Raw genomic sequence first — 18025 nt, 5'->3', positions numbered from 1 at the left:
AAGTTTTTGTAGAGAGACAGAAAAAATTAGTGAGACCTTGGATTTCCGGTAGATATGATGCATCAAACGATTTGGATATATAAAGTAAAATGCAAAATTTTTATAATTATTTTAAGGGGCTTGAGATTTTCTTAAACGTTGTATCAAATCAAAATAGGTTATTCATTTTTAATTGAAAGGAATATTATTCAGGTAATTTTCATAGATAATCACTCATATTTTGACAATTGTCTACAAATATCACTTTTGTTTCTTGTAGGACAAAGTATCGCTCAACCATCTCTATTTTCCTCAAAAAAATACTTAATACTTTAAAAAAATTCTTCTCTCCCACTTGTATGTCATATTGTTAAAATCCTATTTTCTTAATAATAGACTTGTTTAATTCTTCAAATTTATTTATTCAAATATATATCTTATAAACTACAAGAAAAATCTAAATTACGTAAAAGAAAATTATTAAAACTTTGCAAAGAAATTTACCGGTAAATTAATTCTCTACAAGTTTTTCAACCAAACTAGTTCGATAAAAAACATACAAATTTTTCTATCAAGCAAAATTTGAAGGGGAAATCTAAGTTTTTTTTGTCAAACAAAATTCGATCGAAAAATCTTAGAGGTAACTATCACTTGAAAATTTTAATTCGCATGTAGATCACCTGTAAAATTTTAAGCAAGATCTTTTTGATAAAAAAAAAAGATAAAAAATGGATTCGTGTTGTGAATTTTTCCCAAGTAAATTCATAAATGAATCAAATAAATTCGCAAAGTTAATATAGGCAAAAAACTTTAGAAAACAAAAATATATTATTTATAATTTAGTTTTTTCATATTAATTTTTATTTCTATTATACTATATTTTGTCTTATTATATAATTAAACGCCAATTTATATTCTTTCCTCCTCCTAAACCCAAAAAAAAACAAGCGATAATTGGTTGGATACTATTTTAAAGATTCATTTGTAATATTAGATCATTTTGTTAATATTTTTTAAAAATTTAATTTGTTTCATGACTAAATAATTTTTGTTTCCCTCAAAAATAGTACATTTAGTATGTATATGAAAATCCGAAAGCCATTATTTTTATTTCTTTTACATTTTAAGAATCTTTAGTATATGAAAAAATAACCAAAAAGTATTAAATTAGTACCAATTCATATAAATACCTTGAGTTTTAAAAATATTATTAAGTGGTGAAATAAATAAATTAGAAAACTTAACATTGAAAAGTATCAAATAAAATAATTCAAACCTTTACACATGAACTACTCCATTGATGAGTAATGTGCATAGCATTATCTGATGAATTATTTTCCTTTAACTTGTGTGATTATCTGATATTTTTATCATGTGATATAATAACTTTTCTCGTATCGAATAAAGAATAAATATAATTTATATTTTTTTTTAAGAAAGCAAAATAAATATAAAATTTAAAGTACCTAATAAATTGTCCTCAATGATAAATATATCATGTGTGTTTATTTAAAAAAAAAAAGAATAAATTTTAATTAAATAAATTTGATAAGTTAAATAGATCTATTTACTATATATATAAAAAAGAAATTTTAATGAGATGACATGTCAACTAGGAGAGGAAATGTTTTTGAAGTATCAAGTATATTTTGAGGAAAATAGAGATAGTTGAGTGATATTTTTATTCTAAAAAAATAAAAGTAATATTTATAGGTAATTTTCAAAACATGAGTGATTATCCATGAAAATTACTTTATATTATTCTATGACCGCATGTATGAACATGAAAGAAAATATTTTGTATTGCAAAAGTGAACATTATAACTTTATAGGGGCCAAAGAAAACAAATGAGAAACTGGCGAGTCTCTGTGGTTGCAGGTTGGAACGTAATTAAAACCACAAGTACCACCTCGTATCATAAACTATTTTTGATGATTAGTTGTGTCAATAAATCAAACTAAATTCTATTTCTATTTAGTTAATTATTATTCTGAAAATGATAGATTTATTTTTTAAAAGAAAAATACTAATTAGCGGACCGAAAATGTAGGCGCATATATATCAAATCAGTTAAAATCTTACAGGGGCTAGTCAATAGCACGAAAAAAAGATTGACCTTTTTATACAATTTTGATTTGAACAAACTGCTAATTTGCTCTTACTTGTTGGCAAATAAACGATTTGACAATGAACAACCGAACCAGATATAGAGCGCATCTTGTGCTTAGGTCCTTAGGATTTGATATTATGATTCCCCTACAAATACTTCGTGTATAATGGAAATAAAATCACTTCAATTTTTGGGGGAAAAAAAATTAGTATAGGGTTTCATCATTATTTTTTGCGATTTTGCTATTATTAGCTTTAGTGAAAACTTTTTTTTTTAATGGAAGAACCCGCTTGTAAATGCAAACGTTTTTTCTTTGTAAATGTAACAACTCACAAGTTCACAATACAACAAAGTTATATTACTAAGGAGACGTTTGGTAGAGTGTATTAGAAAAAATAATGCATGTTATCTATTCAATTGGATCTATTCAAAAATAAGGAGACGTTTGGTAGATCTATTCAATTGGATCTATTCAAATATACAAGTTATCCGCACCTCCTACAATTGGTATTAGAGTCTATGTTGTTTAAAGTTGCGGAAGTAGTATATATTTGGATTTATTTGATTATGAAACAATTAAATTTAGATATTTACCAAAACAATATTTATAACATTTATTTAGATGGATAACGTACAAAAACTACAACAATATAAGGAATTAAAATAAATAATATCTGAAAAACGTAAAAAATTAAAAATAAGGATAGAAAGACTACAATATAACATAATTGTCGGAGTTAGTAAAAACTCAATAAATGCACAAAAAGAAGAAATATCAATTTTAGAATCAACAATAGATAGTCTAGAATATATATATCAACATAATCTATATACATTAAAATAAAATGAACAAAGAAGAATTTATAATAGAAGAAAAAAACATATGAAAATTACGAAGGATTAAAAATAAAAATAGTATTCTCTAATTTAGGAAGGAGATATAAGAAAATAGGTGAACATTTATATTTAATGCTAGAAAAAAAAAGAATTAAAATTAGAAGATAAGTTGACAGTCATGGTAAGAATAAAAAGAGAAACGAAGAGATAGACAGAAAAAAGGAAATAGATAAAATAAAACAACAAACCACAGAAGAAATACGAAAAATAGAAGAAACTAAAAATAGTAGGATTGCTGAATTAGAAAAAGAATTACAAATGCTAAAAGATTTATATAAAAAGAGACAGAAAGAAAAAGAAGAAAAAGATAAAGAACAAAAATTATTAATTGAGATAAATCAATTTAAAGAAAAATTAGAAATAAAAAATAAAGAACCAAAAACCAGTGAATTAGAATTAAATACAATAGATGCTGAAGAAACAGATAATTATAATTCGGAAGATAGTGAAACATATACAGAAATTCTAAAAAACATAGAAAAACTAGAAATTAATGAAAAATAAGAAGTAAGTAATAAATAAAATCTAGAACTAATAAATACAGAAGTAAATACTCTAGATAAAAATATAATACCTAGTACATCAGAAATAAGAAAACCAACCTATAATTACAAAAATAAGTTTAAAAGATATAATCCAAAGGATGAATATAATAAATGGACACCAAAACAAATAATTAATTACAACTTTTAGGATTTAGACTGTGTAATAGACACAAACAAAACAATACAACTATGGGTAGGATACATGTCAAAACAATTATTAGATAATAAAATAGATACAACAAATACACCAGAATATATAGAAAAGACATTAATAGGAACAATAAAATTATGGTTTTTAAACCTAGCCGAAGCAAGTAAAAAAGTATTAAGATCTGATAATAAAATAGAAGGAACATCAATACCTACTAAAATACTACCAACAGAAATATTAAAAAAATATGAAATAGCTATAAGAGAAGAATTTAGTAGTATAACAATAGAAGAAGAAGAGCAAAATAAAGAGAAAGATACAAATAAGAATTTAATATTAAAATTAACAATATGTAATATGTGTTATATAGATGAGTATACATGCGCATTTAAAGAATATTATTATAAAGGAACATATAATATAGAAGAAAGTAAAGAAATAAGAAAATTATATTTTAGTAAATTACCTGAACCATTTAGTTCAAAAGTAATAAAGAGTTGGGATGAAATAAAAATAGTAGATACCCTAGGAGCAAGAATAACATTTTTACAACAATGATATAGAAATCTATGTGAAAAATATAGAGAATAAATAAAAATGAAAAAAATATTAATAAGAAATTTAGCATGTTGCAAAGATAAAATAACACCTCAATTTGGATGTGAAGAAAGATGTTATAAGAAAAGAAAAAGACATAAGAAATATAAGAAATACAAAAAGTTAAAATATACATATAAGAAACCAAGAAAAAGATATTATGTAAAAAAATTATAAACATAAAAGACTATAGGAAAAAGAAATCTATAAAAGAATGTACTTGTTATAATTGTGAAAAACTAGGACATTTAGCTAGAGATTGTAAATTATCAAAAAACCCAAAAAATAAACAAATATCAGAAATAAAAATAGAAAATACAGAATATATGCAGATAGATTATATAGATTATGAATTAGAAAGTGAAGATAGTATATATGAAATTTCGGAGAATGAAACAGATAATGAAATGAACCAAATAACTGAAGAAGATATAAAAATAATAACAAAGGAAGAATATTTAAATGATGAAGGAACAGATCAAAAAATAATATTTGACAGTAATATATTTGATGAAATAAAAGGAAAAGAGTTAGACTTAAGTGTAGAAAAAATATTTAAAATACCAATAATAAAAAATATATTTAGTAGAAAAAAGGAAGAATACTACGTAGTAAATAAAAAAGAACATGTAATAAACTGTAGATATGCAAAAAGAAGAGCTAGTATACCACTAGTAACAAAAAGAATAGTTAATAAAGAAATAAACGATATAAAAAGTAAAGACCTAATAAAATATGTATACCATGGAGGAACAGAGGTATTGATAAAAGCATGTTTTAGAGAAGGAATAGAGACACCAATAGAATTATATTAGCAGATGATAGAATTATAAAACCTATAAAAAAAGTATAATAACCGCTATAAAAGTAAATTTGATATACCAAAAATTTAAATTTATAATAAGTGTGAATTATTCAGTAGCAATAACAGATGAAAATATAGATAAATCATTAGTATTATATTAAAAAATATCAGGAATAGAACTAACCTCAGGAAGTAACATATTTACACCAAGATGTAAAAATCTATATGTATTAATTAACAACAAAACATAAAATAACGAAAAAAAATAAAATTAATAAAATACAAATAGAAAGTCCTTTTGAACAATTTGTAAAAATAATTGATAATAATGATTACAGTTACAAAGACATAGATATAGAAGAAGATTTAGAAATAATAAATGATAGAATAAGCACAACAAAAAGAATAGCTCATGAAAAACTAGAATCATCAAGCTCATAAAAAAGAGCAAGTTATGAAATAACTTCAACCGTTAATTTAAATCAATATTACATAACAGGAACAATAAATGAAAAAGAATATTTAATACTTTTAAACACAGGACAAGAAGAAAATTAAATAGCAGAATATCTAGTAAAAAGTGTAGAAATAAAATTTAATAGTGATATATGCCCAGATCTACCAAGGAGTCTAATAAACATTAGAGATATGACAGAAAAAGAAATAATAATAGGAGTCAGAAAAATAAAAATAGAATTTGAAATAAAGGAAGAAATGCAAAAAACAGACATAATATTAAGAATAAAGTGGTTAGAACAAGTAAAACTATACAATAAAGAACATACACAATTATCTATAACATATAATAAAGAAAGATTATTTATAAAAAGAACTTTAACATGATATGAAAATGTATGTACTTGTAAAAATAATAGTAGAAAGATATTATAATAGGTATTATACACCTATGACAGATACAGGAGCAGAAGCAAACTTATGTAGATACAACTGTTTACCAGAAAGTAAATAGGATAAATTAAAAATACTAATAGTAGTCAAAGAATTTAATAATGAAGGAAGCTTAATTACATATAAAGCTAAAAATGTAAAAATACAGATATGGGATAAAATAATAACAATAGAAGAAATCTATAATTATGAACTAACATAAAAAGATATACTTTTAGGAATGCCATTTTTAGATAAATTATAGGAATGCCATTTTTAGATAAATTATACCCACATATAATAACTAAAACAGATTGGTGGTTTACAACACTATGTAGACAAAAAGTAAGAGCAAAAAGAGTTATTAGTAAAATAAGAAAGAAAATTGATTGGATAGAAGAAAGTGAAAAAATTACACAAAAGTTAGAAAATATAAAAAATACAGAATACACAGTAGAACTAGTTGTATTTTCGATAAACAAAAAAGAAATAACTATAGTTTCAATAAATAAAGTAGAAATAATAAAGAAAAAATTAAGACAATTATATAGTGAATATCCATTAAAAGGATGGGAAAAACATAAAACTACTATAAAAATTGAATTGATAGATAAAAATGGAATAATAACTCAAAAACCATTAATATATAATTTTGATGATTTAAAAGAATTTAAAATGCATATAGATGAATTATTAGAAAAATAGTATATACAAAAAAGTAATAGTAAACACAATAGTCCAGGATTTATAGTAAATAAACATACTGAACAAAAAAGAGGTAAAAGTAGAATGGTTATTGATTATAGAAATTTAAATGCAAAAACTATGACATATAATTATCCAATACCAAATAAGATATTAAAAATAAGGCAAATACAAGGATATAACTATTTTAGTAAATTTGACTGTAAAACAGAATTTTACCACTCAAAGTTAGAAGAAGAATATAAGGAATTAACTGCATTTACGGTGCCACAAGGATTTTATGAATGGAAAGTATTACCATTTGAATATAAAGACGCACCAGGTAGATATCAACATTTTATGGATAGTTATTTTAAACAATTACCTAATTGTATAGTATACATAGATGATATACTACTATATACAAAAACTAAAGAGGAACATTTAAAATTATTAGAACAATTTACAGATATAATAGAAAATTTGGGAATAAGTTTAAGTGAAAAGAAAGCTGAAATTATGAAAAATCAGATGGAGTTTTTAAAATACAAATAGATAAAAGTGGAGTAAAAATGCAACAACATATAGTACAAAAAATAATAAATTCAAAAGAAGAATTAGATACAAAAAAGAAACTACAATCATTTTTAGGATTAGTAAATCAAGTAAGAGAATATATACCAAAATTAGCAGAAAACCTAAAGCCTTTACAGAAAAAATTAAAAAAGGATGTAGAATATAATTACAACGAAAAAGATAAAAAATAAGTCCAGAAAATAAAAATACTTTGTAAAGAATTACCAAAATTACAATTCCCAGACGAAGATAAAAAATTTATATATATAGTAGAAGCAAATGCAAGTGAATATAGTTATGGAGGAATACTTAAATATAGATACGAAAATGAAAAATTAGAACATCATTGCAGATACTATTCAGGTACGTTTAATGAAACAGAAATAAAATGGGAAATAAATAGAAAAGAATTATGTTTGTTATATAAATTTTTATTAGCATTTGAACCATATATTGTATATAACAAATTTATTGTGAGAACAGATAATACTCAAGTTCAGTGGTGGCTAGCAAAGAAAATACAAAATTCAGTTATAACAAAAGAGATTCGGAGACTAGTATTGAATATATTAAATTTTACGTTTACAATTGAAGTAATTAGTACTAACAAAAATGTTATTGCAAATTACATATCAAGATAAAGCTACACAGACTGATATAATAGAAGATGATGCTTTAGAAAAGATACTCAAAACCCTAACTACGCTTTCAATGAAAGTGGAAAGTATGAGTAATGAAATAAAAAAGCTAAAGACTAATGAAGTTAAACTGAAGTCTGAAGCTACAAATCAGCTAACTCAGCAGTGTGCAGAGCTATGTCAATCGAAAGACATTAAAATTCTAGAGCTAAAAGGAGACGTTGGGACACTCCATAAAATCCATAACGTTTATCAATCTACAATTGCAGGTACAGGCAAAGGAGTTAGTGGACAAAGATACCAGAACATGAACATGAATAAGATATTTGAGTAGCCATTTATACAAAAAAAATACAAAAAGACTCCTTGTACATACCCCCACAAATTACCACATATCGAGATAGTTTGAACCAAGATAAAAAAAACTTATAACCATCTAGCCCGAAGATACATAGAAAATATCTACAAAGTACAAACTTTTCTAAACCTTAACCCCAGAGCTATAGATGTCCAAGAACCAAACACAAACTATATAACCCAAAGATTGCAAGGTCATAACAAGCTAATCGCACTACCCAAAACTAACCCAAGTTTAATAAAAACTTATTTCGACTATGGATTATTAAATACCATATATACCCAAGATGGAGAATAACTATCAGCTATGGAAGGATTACATAAAATATTCACCACTTATAAAGAGTAACCAAAGAAAATCTATTTTATATAAAGTTTTATACTGCATCAGCAAAGATATTATACGATGAGATCAAACGAGTTATACAAGTTGTAAAAATAGAATTAACCAGAGATATGATTATACCGAAAGATATTGTACAGTAGACAGAGATACCCAGAGTTGAGATACCTAATTTCTACGCAAATAAACGACTTATTGGACTAATTACAATTATTCAAGAATTAGCAAATAATTATATCAATGAAAACCCAATATGAAGCTATTATTCAAGAGACCATAGATGATTTATTCAAATTCAAGAGAACTACGACAAACAGATATGAAAGATGTCAGACAATGGGTAATGACATTACTTAACCCAGAAAAATAATCTATTGTAAGAGCAATTGAGAAATGATTTATTTCAGACGGATTATTAACAAGATATTAAAAGATAATTGGACACAAATATCCAGACCATTAATGTTCGAGATGTAAAAAAGAAGATAACGTTGTACCAGATGTACAGCTAGAATGAAGATAAGCATGCCATATGGAAAGAAGATAGAAAAGCAGCAAATACGACAAGAAGATAAAAATTAATGGAGCAATAATAGAAGAAGACAAAGCATTAAAGGAAGAAAGCGACATATGGAGAAAAAAAAAGCTAACTTTGAAATATGAAATACGTGAATCATGTGAATAGCTTTAATAGCTTTACTATAGACTTTTTGACTTTTCTTTTATTCATTTATTAGCTTTTAGCACTTGCCATTATTGGCTTTTTTAGGACAAATGTATAGAGGAAACGTGTAAAGATATATTAGGAAAGGTGTAAAATAGGATAGCCTCCTTTTTTGACTTTTGTAACATCAGGAACTATGTAAAGCATGTAAAGGATTCATTATAAATAAAAGGCACCGAAGGCAGAAAAAAGAATAAGCCTTCATGCGTTGAAACAAATACTCTTCTTTCACAGCAAACTTTTAAATATTTATTAAAAAATAGGTATATTTCAATGAAAAAATCTATGGAGGAACAAATCTTAGAATTATAAAATCTACCAGAACAGGTATATTCGTTTACTATTATGAATAGCTAAATTCATAAATTCCTAACAATCATGATATGATAAAATATGTTCATGTTAGTTGCTTTATAGTAGAATTATTCAAAAAATAGCATGTTAAGAAGTTTATTAGCAAAGTGAAAAAGGATAAAAATCCCTAAGAACTATGCCATCCTAAAGGTGAAACCAGTGAGGCAAGAAAGTCGTGATAGGAGAGTAGCCAGAGTAGAGACGTTGTTTAAGAGAAAAGTATCTAGATTACCATGCTAATAGTGACCGAAGAACATGTCATTTAAGAATAATCTAGTATATAGTATTCTAAAATGATCATATTTTGTTATGTGTATGATTGAAAGAAATATTTTAAAAATTGCAATTTTATGAAAAATGGATAATTATTTATCTGATGCAATGGTTGATAAATTTAAAATACTTGTTTTATATGTACTTAAGGATATAGAAATAACAGATATAAGAAAAATCACACTGGAAAAAATATTTGATAGATATTTTATGACTAAATTAATTATATACCACACCTACCTAACTACTCTTATAAATACTTACATACCAAACTCACACATCAACTATGATAAATTACATATATTTAGAATATTGGAAAATGGATATGAAAAATATACAATCAACAGAAAAACAAATTTAAATGAATATATGAGGACTAAAGATATAAAATATATACAATTTCTCAGTGAAAATATAGAAGAATTAATTAGATTAAAATAAAAAACTAAAAAATATTATAATAAAATATTTAACCAATTTTAAATGACAGATAATCTTAAAATATTAATCTTATATATACTTAGAGATACAGAAATTATAGATATTAAGAGAATAATATTAGAAAAATATTAGACTATGAAATTAAAATTATAAATTGGATAGAACAACTATACCTAGATAATTACCCAGATAGCTATTATTCAGATTAAGAAATGTTAGAATATATTAGAAAAACTAGATAAAATTAAAATAACCTAAATGAAGAAATTTATTACAGAAACCGAATTAGAGAAATAATGGAAAATCTAAAAGAAAAATTAATGTGGATAGAAGAAACCCTACAAAAGAAAAAGGTACATGTGATAGTTTATATAATTTAAAAAAACTCACTACGAGAAGAAAAACACGAGATGATAAACAACATTGAAAATCTAGAATTAGATATACATTACAGTACAATTAGGATTAATTATTATACAGAAATTTATAAATCTACAATTACTATAGGATAAAACGATAAACTAGGAATATTTAAAATATTGGAGACAAGATATGGAAGAAATAAGAGCAACAGAGATACTTATGAAAGAGAATTTAATTGAATATTTTAGAACAAAAGATATAGAACATTTACAGTACCTCAAAAATAATATAGAAGAATTACAAAGACTAAGAGAAAAAACTAAAGAATACTACGGCAAAGCATTTAATCAAATACCATTTAATCACCCCCAATATATGAACATTAATAAAATTAAAATAAATAAATAAAAAATAAAAATATTTAGAAAAGTTAAGAAATATCCACGTACAAATTAGAATAGATCCATTAGAGTTATAATAGATCTATTCAATTGGATCTATTCAAATATACAAGTTATCCGCACCCCCTACAATTGGTATCAGACAGAAAAAGGAGATCAAATTATTCAGAATAGACAATAACTTTCATATCCCATTCTACCCATGTTCTCACACTTTTATCACAACTAGATTAGTATACGTGTTTTGCATGTTTATTTCGTGTCAATTAATTAAATATAAATATAAAAATAAAAAAATTTAAAATTGCAATTAGTGTCAGTTAACTTTAAACTAAATATTTTTTTTCTACACTTTGAACTTTAAAGCTTATCATTTCAATTTTATGACCATATTTAATTGTAGTAGATTCTATCATTTGATAAATATGATAAATATTTGTGAAACTTGAAACTAAAAGTACAACAATTTTTTTAAAATTTTATATAAGTATGATTATGGCAAAAAAAGTATTAACTTATATATATTATTTGTCAAATCTTCAATTATTAAAAACCTTAATAGCATAAATAGGACGAATATGAATGAAAATAAAATTACGAAAAAAAATTCTTCAGATGCATTCATTTTCGGCGTGAAATCTCAATCACATGTTACACATGAATCTTCCTTCACATACACTCACCTAAATAAGAAAATTGAAGAATCAATCAATAATAACTTATGTAAATTTATTGAGATATTGTTGTGAAGGTAAGAAGGCTTAGTAGTTTTACAAAGAAAACAAAGACAAATGCTCCACTTTAAAACATTAGATATCTCGAAAAAATAGATTTTTCTTTTATCTCGGATACATTTATCAATATCGAATAAAAGTAATAAATACTCCTAATAACTCAAAGTTTTTTTTAAAAAGTTACAATTCTAAGTAAAAGAAGAAGAATTTAGCTCCTAAACTTAGAATTGAAAAAAGTATTCCTTTAACCTCAAGCAGGTGCTCGAAAATTTGACACTAATATATTTAGGACTTTGGTCATGCACAAAGTACAAGCTAAAGCAAGTGCTCGAAAATTTGACAGTAATATGTTTAGGACTTTGGTCATGCACAAAGTACAAGGTTGTTACAATTAAAATTTTAAAAAAGAGTTATTTACTCCTTAAATTAATATAATCAACAAAACGAATTTTAAGAGTGTGGATATAGGAGCTAAATCTTTTTCTTCTTTATGTTAAAGGGTATTTAATCCTTAAGTTACCTTCTAGTACTATTACTTTTAATAATTTGAATATTAATAAAACTAAAATATTTAAGCAAAAATAATAAGTAGCATATCCAATTTAATCCCACAAAGTAGGAATTGAAAAGGATAGAGTGTATCAAATCTTATCTAATCTCAAAGGTAGAGAGACTGTTCCAAACCTCGGTCGGCAGAAAATTTAGCTAATATAAATTAGCTCCTAAATAATATTGAAAAGGTTCATTTGCATTATCACTTTTTATGATTTTTTAATAATTATACTTTGTGTATCTTATTAGTAAATCATTTATGTCAAGACGGACGACTTGTAGAATCATTTTCTTAAATATCATAATTTATCTTGATATTAAGTCTTGAATCATACCATCATGAAGTAAAGATTTTACTTACTTTTTTCTTTTGTTACAAAATAAAACAAACAACATCAGAACATGCTATCGGTTCTTGAATCTTACTTTGTATAATCTATCCTCAAATTGAAAGGACATATCACGTATTGAAACAAGAATTTTTTTTCATATAAAATCTATGAAAGAGTCGATAAAAGACTCCGTCAAAGCTAAAGTAGAAAGCTTAATAAACAAAAATCAATTGTCTTGAAAAACACACCATAATAACTTATTATTGTAAATTCACAAATACATTAAAGTTTTAGAAAACTTACCTTAAATCAACCTAACATATCAATTAATAATTATAAAGTATAGATATAAATACATCTCAACAATTAGAGATTGTCTTCAAGAATACAACATAATAACTTATTATCGTAAACTTCATAAACAGGCCAAAATTTTAGAAAACTTATCTCAACTCAACTTGACACACCAATTAAAAATTAATAACTATAAAGCGTAGATAAAATTAATAGCCTCTACACATTACAATAGCTAAAAAACATAAACACAATTTTGTTTATTCTGTAAGAAGAAAAATACGTAGGCTAAGAACTCATGCAATGTAAAAAAGTAAGCGTACCAATTTAGGTTTACTGTCACGCCATATATATATATATATAAAAATTAAAATAATAAGCAAAAGTAGATGTAGAACAGTAGAAGTAGGTATAATACTTAAATAGTATTGTAGAAATTCTTTTTTATATATGGTAAATTTTAATTAGTTTAGAAGTTTTAAATATTATAATTTTTTAACTAAATCAAATTACCCAAAAAAAAGTCCCAACTTTTGGGAATTTTCATATAACGTGAACTTACTAATAGCTTTTTCTTTTCCTTTAATACTATAGCAATCTAATTTTGGTGGAAATTTGAAAAACAAAAAACTGATGCTTTTCCTTTAATATCATAGCAATCAAATTTTGGTAGTCATATTTTTCTTTTCTTTTCCTTTTATATTATAGTAATCAAATTTTGGTGGAAAATTGGAAAACGAAAAAATGACGCATGAGTCATATTTCTTTTTCTTGTATTAATTGTTAATAAATAAAGTTGTTATTAAATATTATTACTGTTTTTTAAATTTTGATAGAAATAAATTATTTTTTATATATGGTAAATTTTAATTAGTTTAGAAGTTTTAAATATTATAATTTTTTAACTAAATCAAACTATGCAAAAAAAAATCCCAGCTTTTAGGACTTTTCATTTAACGTGAACTTACTAATAGCCTTTTCTTTTCCTTTAATACTATAACAATCTAATTTTGGTGAAAAATTAAAAAACAAAAAAGTGACGTTTTTTCTTTAATATCATATAAGCCTGTATAAAGGGCTGAGTTGACCCGGCCCGAGCCGGCCCATTTAATGAAATCAGCCCGATTTAACCCGGCCCGGTAAACCCAAGGGCTTTAGGGTACCGGGTCCCGGGCCTTTTTTTTTGTTTTGGGCCCGATTAACTTAGCCCGGATCCAACCCGGTTGGGGCCCACCGATTAATCGGCCCGGCCCGACTCAATTTTTTTTTAAAAAAAATTTTCGATTTTGGGCCAAACTAGCCGTTGGCCCAACGGCTCTATAGCCATTTTTGGGTCCAAACGGCTAGTTTGGGCCCAATAATTAAAAAAAAAATTACTTTTAAAATTATTTTTTAATCCCAAATTTTTTTCTGTAAATACCCTACACCTTCAAATCATTTTTCACGCAATTTTTAATTCTCTCAAATCTTATTCTCTCTCAAATCTCAATTCTCAATTCTCAAATATTCTATAAATTTAATTTCCTAAAGTGCTCACTTTAATTTTTTAATTTTGCGATTACAAAGTACGAGTGGAAGTTTCTAAAGTCGCAACCTTTGGATACTTTCAAAATTTGGTATTGTCGTTCCACCTCTTATGTTTAATTTTTATTTAGTGTATTAATTGTTGAATATTTAATCTTATTATATTTGTGTATTTTGAATTTTTGTAGTTTAATCTATATTATGGATAAATTAAGAAACCTCGCTACTAAAGGTGTTAAAATTTTTTATCCCGGAAGCGGTTGTGGTAGTAAAAAGCGAATTACTAGCGGTAGAGGTAGTTCAAGTAGTAGATATACCCGTGTGCCTCCGACACCGCTTAGTCAACCTTTTGAGGAAGAAGTAGGTATATCTTTAGGTGTAGGTGCTCACGATATGAATTATGTAGAAGCTCAGGAAAATTACAGTATAAAAGAAGAAAATGAAGTAGATGCAGTTAATTTAGATGAAGATGATGAAAATATTGGTGAAACACCCGCAGTAGGAAATGCTAACGTTAGATCTGAATCGATTAATCTCTCTTTCCGTCCTCCTTGTGCCCCAAGAGCTCGTAAAACAACTAGTATTGCATGATAATTTTTTGAACGTATATCAGATACTGAGGTGCAATACAATATTTGTCACAAATATATAAGCATAAAAGCGGAGGCAAGCAAGGGGATACGGGTACGTTAATGAGACATATAGGTGATGCTCACAAAAGAGAGTTAAATATTTCACGAGGTGGTGGAGATGTTGGTGGGCCAACGCAAACTAGAATGGACCCAGCAACCGGTCAGGTAATGAAGAAGTATAATAAATTGAGGAACCGGGAAGAAATAGCTAAAATGGTAGCTGTGGGTTATTTGCCTTTTAGTTTTCCTTCTTTTGATGCCTTTATTCATTATATTCAAGCAATTTATAATCTTATGTTTAATGGTGTTCCTAGAAGTACTTGTCGATCTGATATTTTTAGACTTCATTCACAATATTATTTTTATTTATCAACATTGTTAAAAAATATTCCATGTAGATTATCCCTAACTTCTGATCTTGGTCGTGCTGTAAATAAAAATAATTATTTAACCATTACTTGTCACTGGATGGATAGTAATTTTGTGATGGAAAAATGTATTCTTGCTTTTTTATATGATGAAGATCATAAACATACTGAAGATTTTATTGCTGATTCTATTGTTAAAGTTGCAGGATTTTATGATATCGAAAATAAAATCTTGTGTATTGCTTTTGATAATGCTTCTAACAACAAGACTGCTATAAAAAATTAAAATCTAACCTATCTCCGTCGTTGCCTGAAATTTTTCATATTAAGTGTGCATGTCATATATATAATTTAATTGTAAAAGATGGTCTTGAGTTTTTTGACCTTTATATTAAAAAAATTCGTCTTGCTGTTGGTTTTATTCAAGGAAATAATCGAAGAAAAAGAATTAGAGAATTTAAAGTTAAAATGTCAAGAAAATGGACTTTCTCCGATATTGATGCCTGAGGAAATTGATATTAGATGAAATTCTATGTATGATTTTTTAAAAACTTGTTATAAATATAGAGTTCCTATTACACTAGCTTTTAACCAACATTGCGGTTCATTTGCCGATTGCATGCTACATGATTCTGATTGGATTGTTATTAATGATCTTGTTAAGTTTTTAGAAAGATTTTATGTAGCTACGGTTGAATTTTTCGGGGCTTATTATCCTACTATTGTAACATTTTGACATATATAGCCAATATTTCTGGTTTGCTCAAAGAATATAAAAATAAAGAAGGTTATAAAGAAACTGTTGGTGCCATGTTTACTAAATTAAAAAAATATTTTTTTTTGATTTCCCCTATTTACTTGGTTGGTGCTATGCTAATTCCGTGCATGAAATATAATACTATGTGCCACTTTAGTACTATTATTTATGCTAACTTAGAAATAAATACTAATAATGATTCTAAACAAGTACAACTTGATTTGTGAACGGCTATGAGTGATGCGAATGAATACATAGAAAAATTATATAATCACTATGCTGATTTATTTGATTTAGCCGTACCTACAAATATCACTCCAACTGTCGCCCCTCATCCTCCCGAGGAGCCATCATCTTCTAAAAGGCTGGCACATAGTGATTTTCCTGATTCTTTTTATGATTTACCTTGTTGGAACAATGTTGATGACAGAGCTTACACATCAACTTATCGGAAAGAGATGAAATATTATCTTCGATGACCGTCAGAGGATCACAGACGATGGATCAACACGTTGGATTGGTGGAGGAGTAATGAAACACAATATCCTGTGCTTTCAAGATTAGCTAGAGATATCTTGAATGTGCCAGTATCAACCGTTGCATTAGAGAGCGCCTTTAGTCAGGGACAACAACAGTTTGGAGACAATCGACACTCATTAGGAAGCAATGCAATGAATGTTCTAGTTTTCCTCAGAGATTGGATTAGAGCGGAAAGAAGAAATCAAGGAATAGAACCGAAGCCAAACGACGAGATGAAACTTGAAGAAATATGGCTTCACAAGAGAACTCAGCAGAATCGAGTCCAATGGATGATTTTGCCCCCGTTGACTTTGACTATCCTATGCAAGTTTCCGTTAATATTAACATGAATGAGTTAAAAAAAATGATGCATAATTTGTAGATTTTTCATTCATGTAAATTATAAATTTTGGATCATTTCGCAATCAATAAAATTCAACATTCATTCACTCCTTAGTCCTTACTTTGTAATTTTTTTTATTTAATGATTTAAATTGAATTTCTACTTTAAATTTAAAACTTACTTCTAATATATTATTAATTTACTACCAAGTATTGCTGATTTATTATATTAAGTAACATATATTCTGTATATTTGTGTATATCTCTTCTATAGATGTGTATATTTAATGTATACATGTATATATGTTTTATAAATTGTATATATATTGTAGTGTATATATATATATTGTAGTATATGTTTTATTTAAAGTAGTACATATATATTGAATGGTGTGTATATGTGTGTATATATCTTCTATAGACGTATATATTTAACGTATACATGTGTATATGTTTTATAAATTAGTATATAACTATATATATATATATATATATATATATATATTGTAATGTATATATATTGTAGTATATTTTATTTAAAATAGTACATATATATTGAATGGTGTGTATATATCTTCTGTAGACGTGTATATTTAACGAATACATGTGTATATGTTTTATCAATTAGTATATAACTATATATGTATATATATATATATATATATTGTGATGTATATATATTGTAGTATATTTTATTTAAAGTAGTACATATACATTGAATGGTGCGTATATGTGTGTATATATCTTCTATAGACGTGTATATTTAACGTATACATATGTATATGTTTTTATAAATTAGTATATAATTATATATATATATATATATATATATATATATATATAT

The sequence above is a fragment of the Capsicum annuum genome, chromosome 11 (assembly GCF_002878395.1).
Source record: "Capsicum annuum cultivar UCD-10X-F1 chromosome 11, UCD10Xv1.1, whole genome shotgun sequence".
In the NCBI taxonomy this organism is placed as follows: domain Eukaryota; kingdom Viridiplantae; phylum Streptophyta; class Magnoliopsida; order Solanales; family Solanaceae; genus Capsicum; species Capsicum annuum.
The sequence above is the reverse complement of the archived record's forward strand: the minus strand, read 5'-3'. Positions refer to the sequence as shown.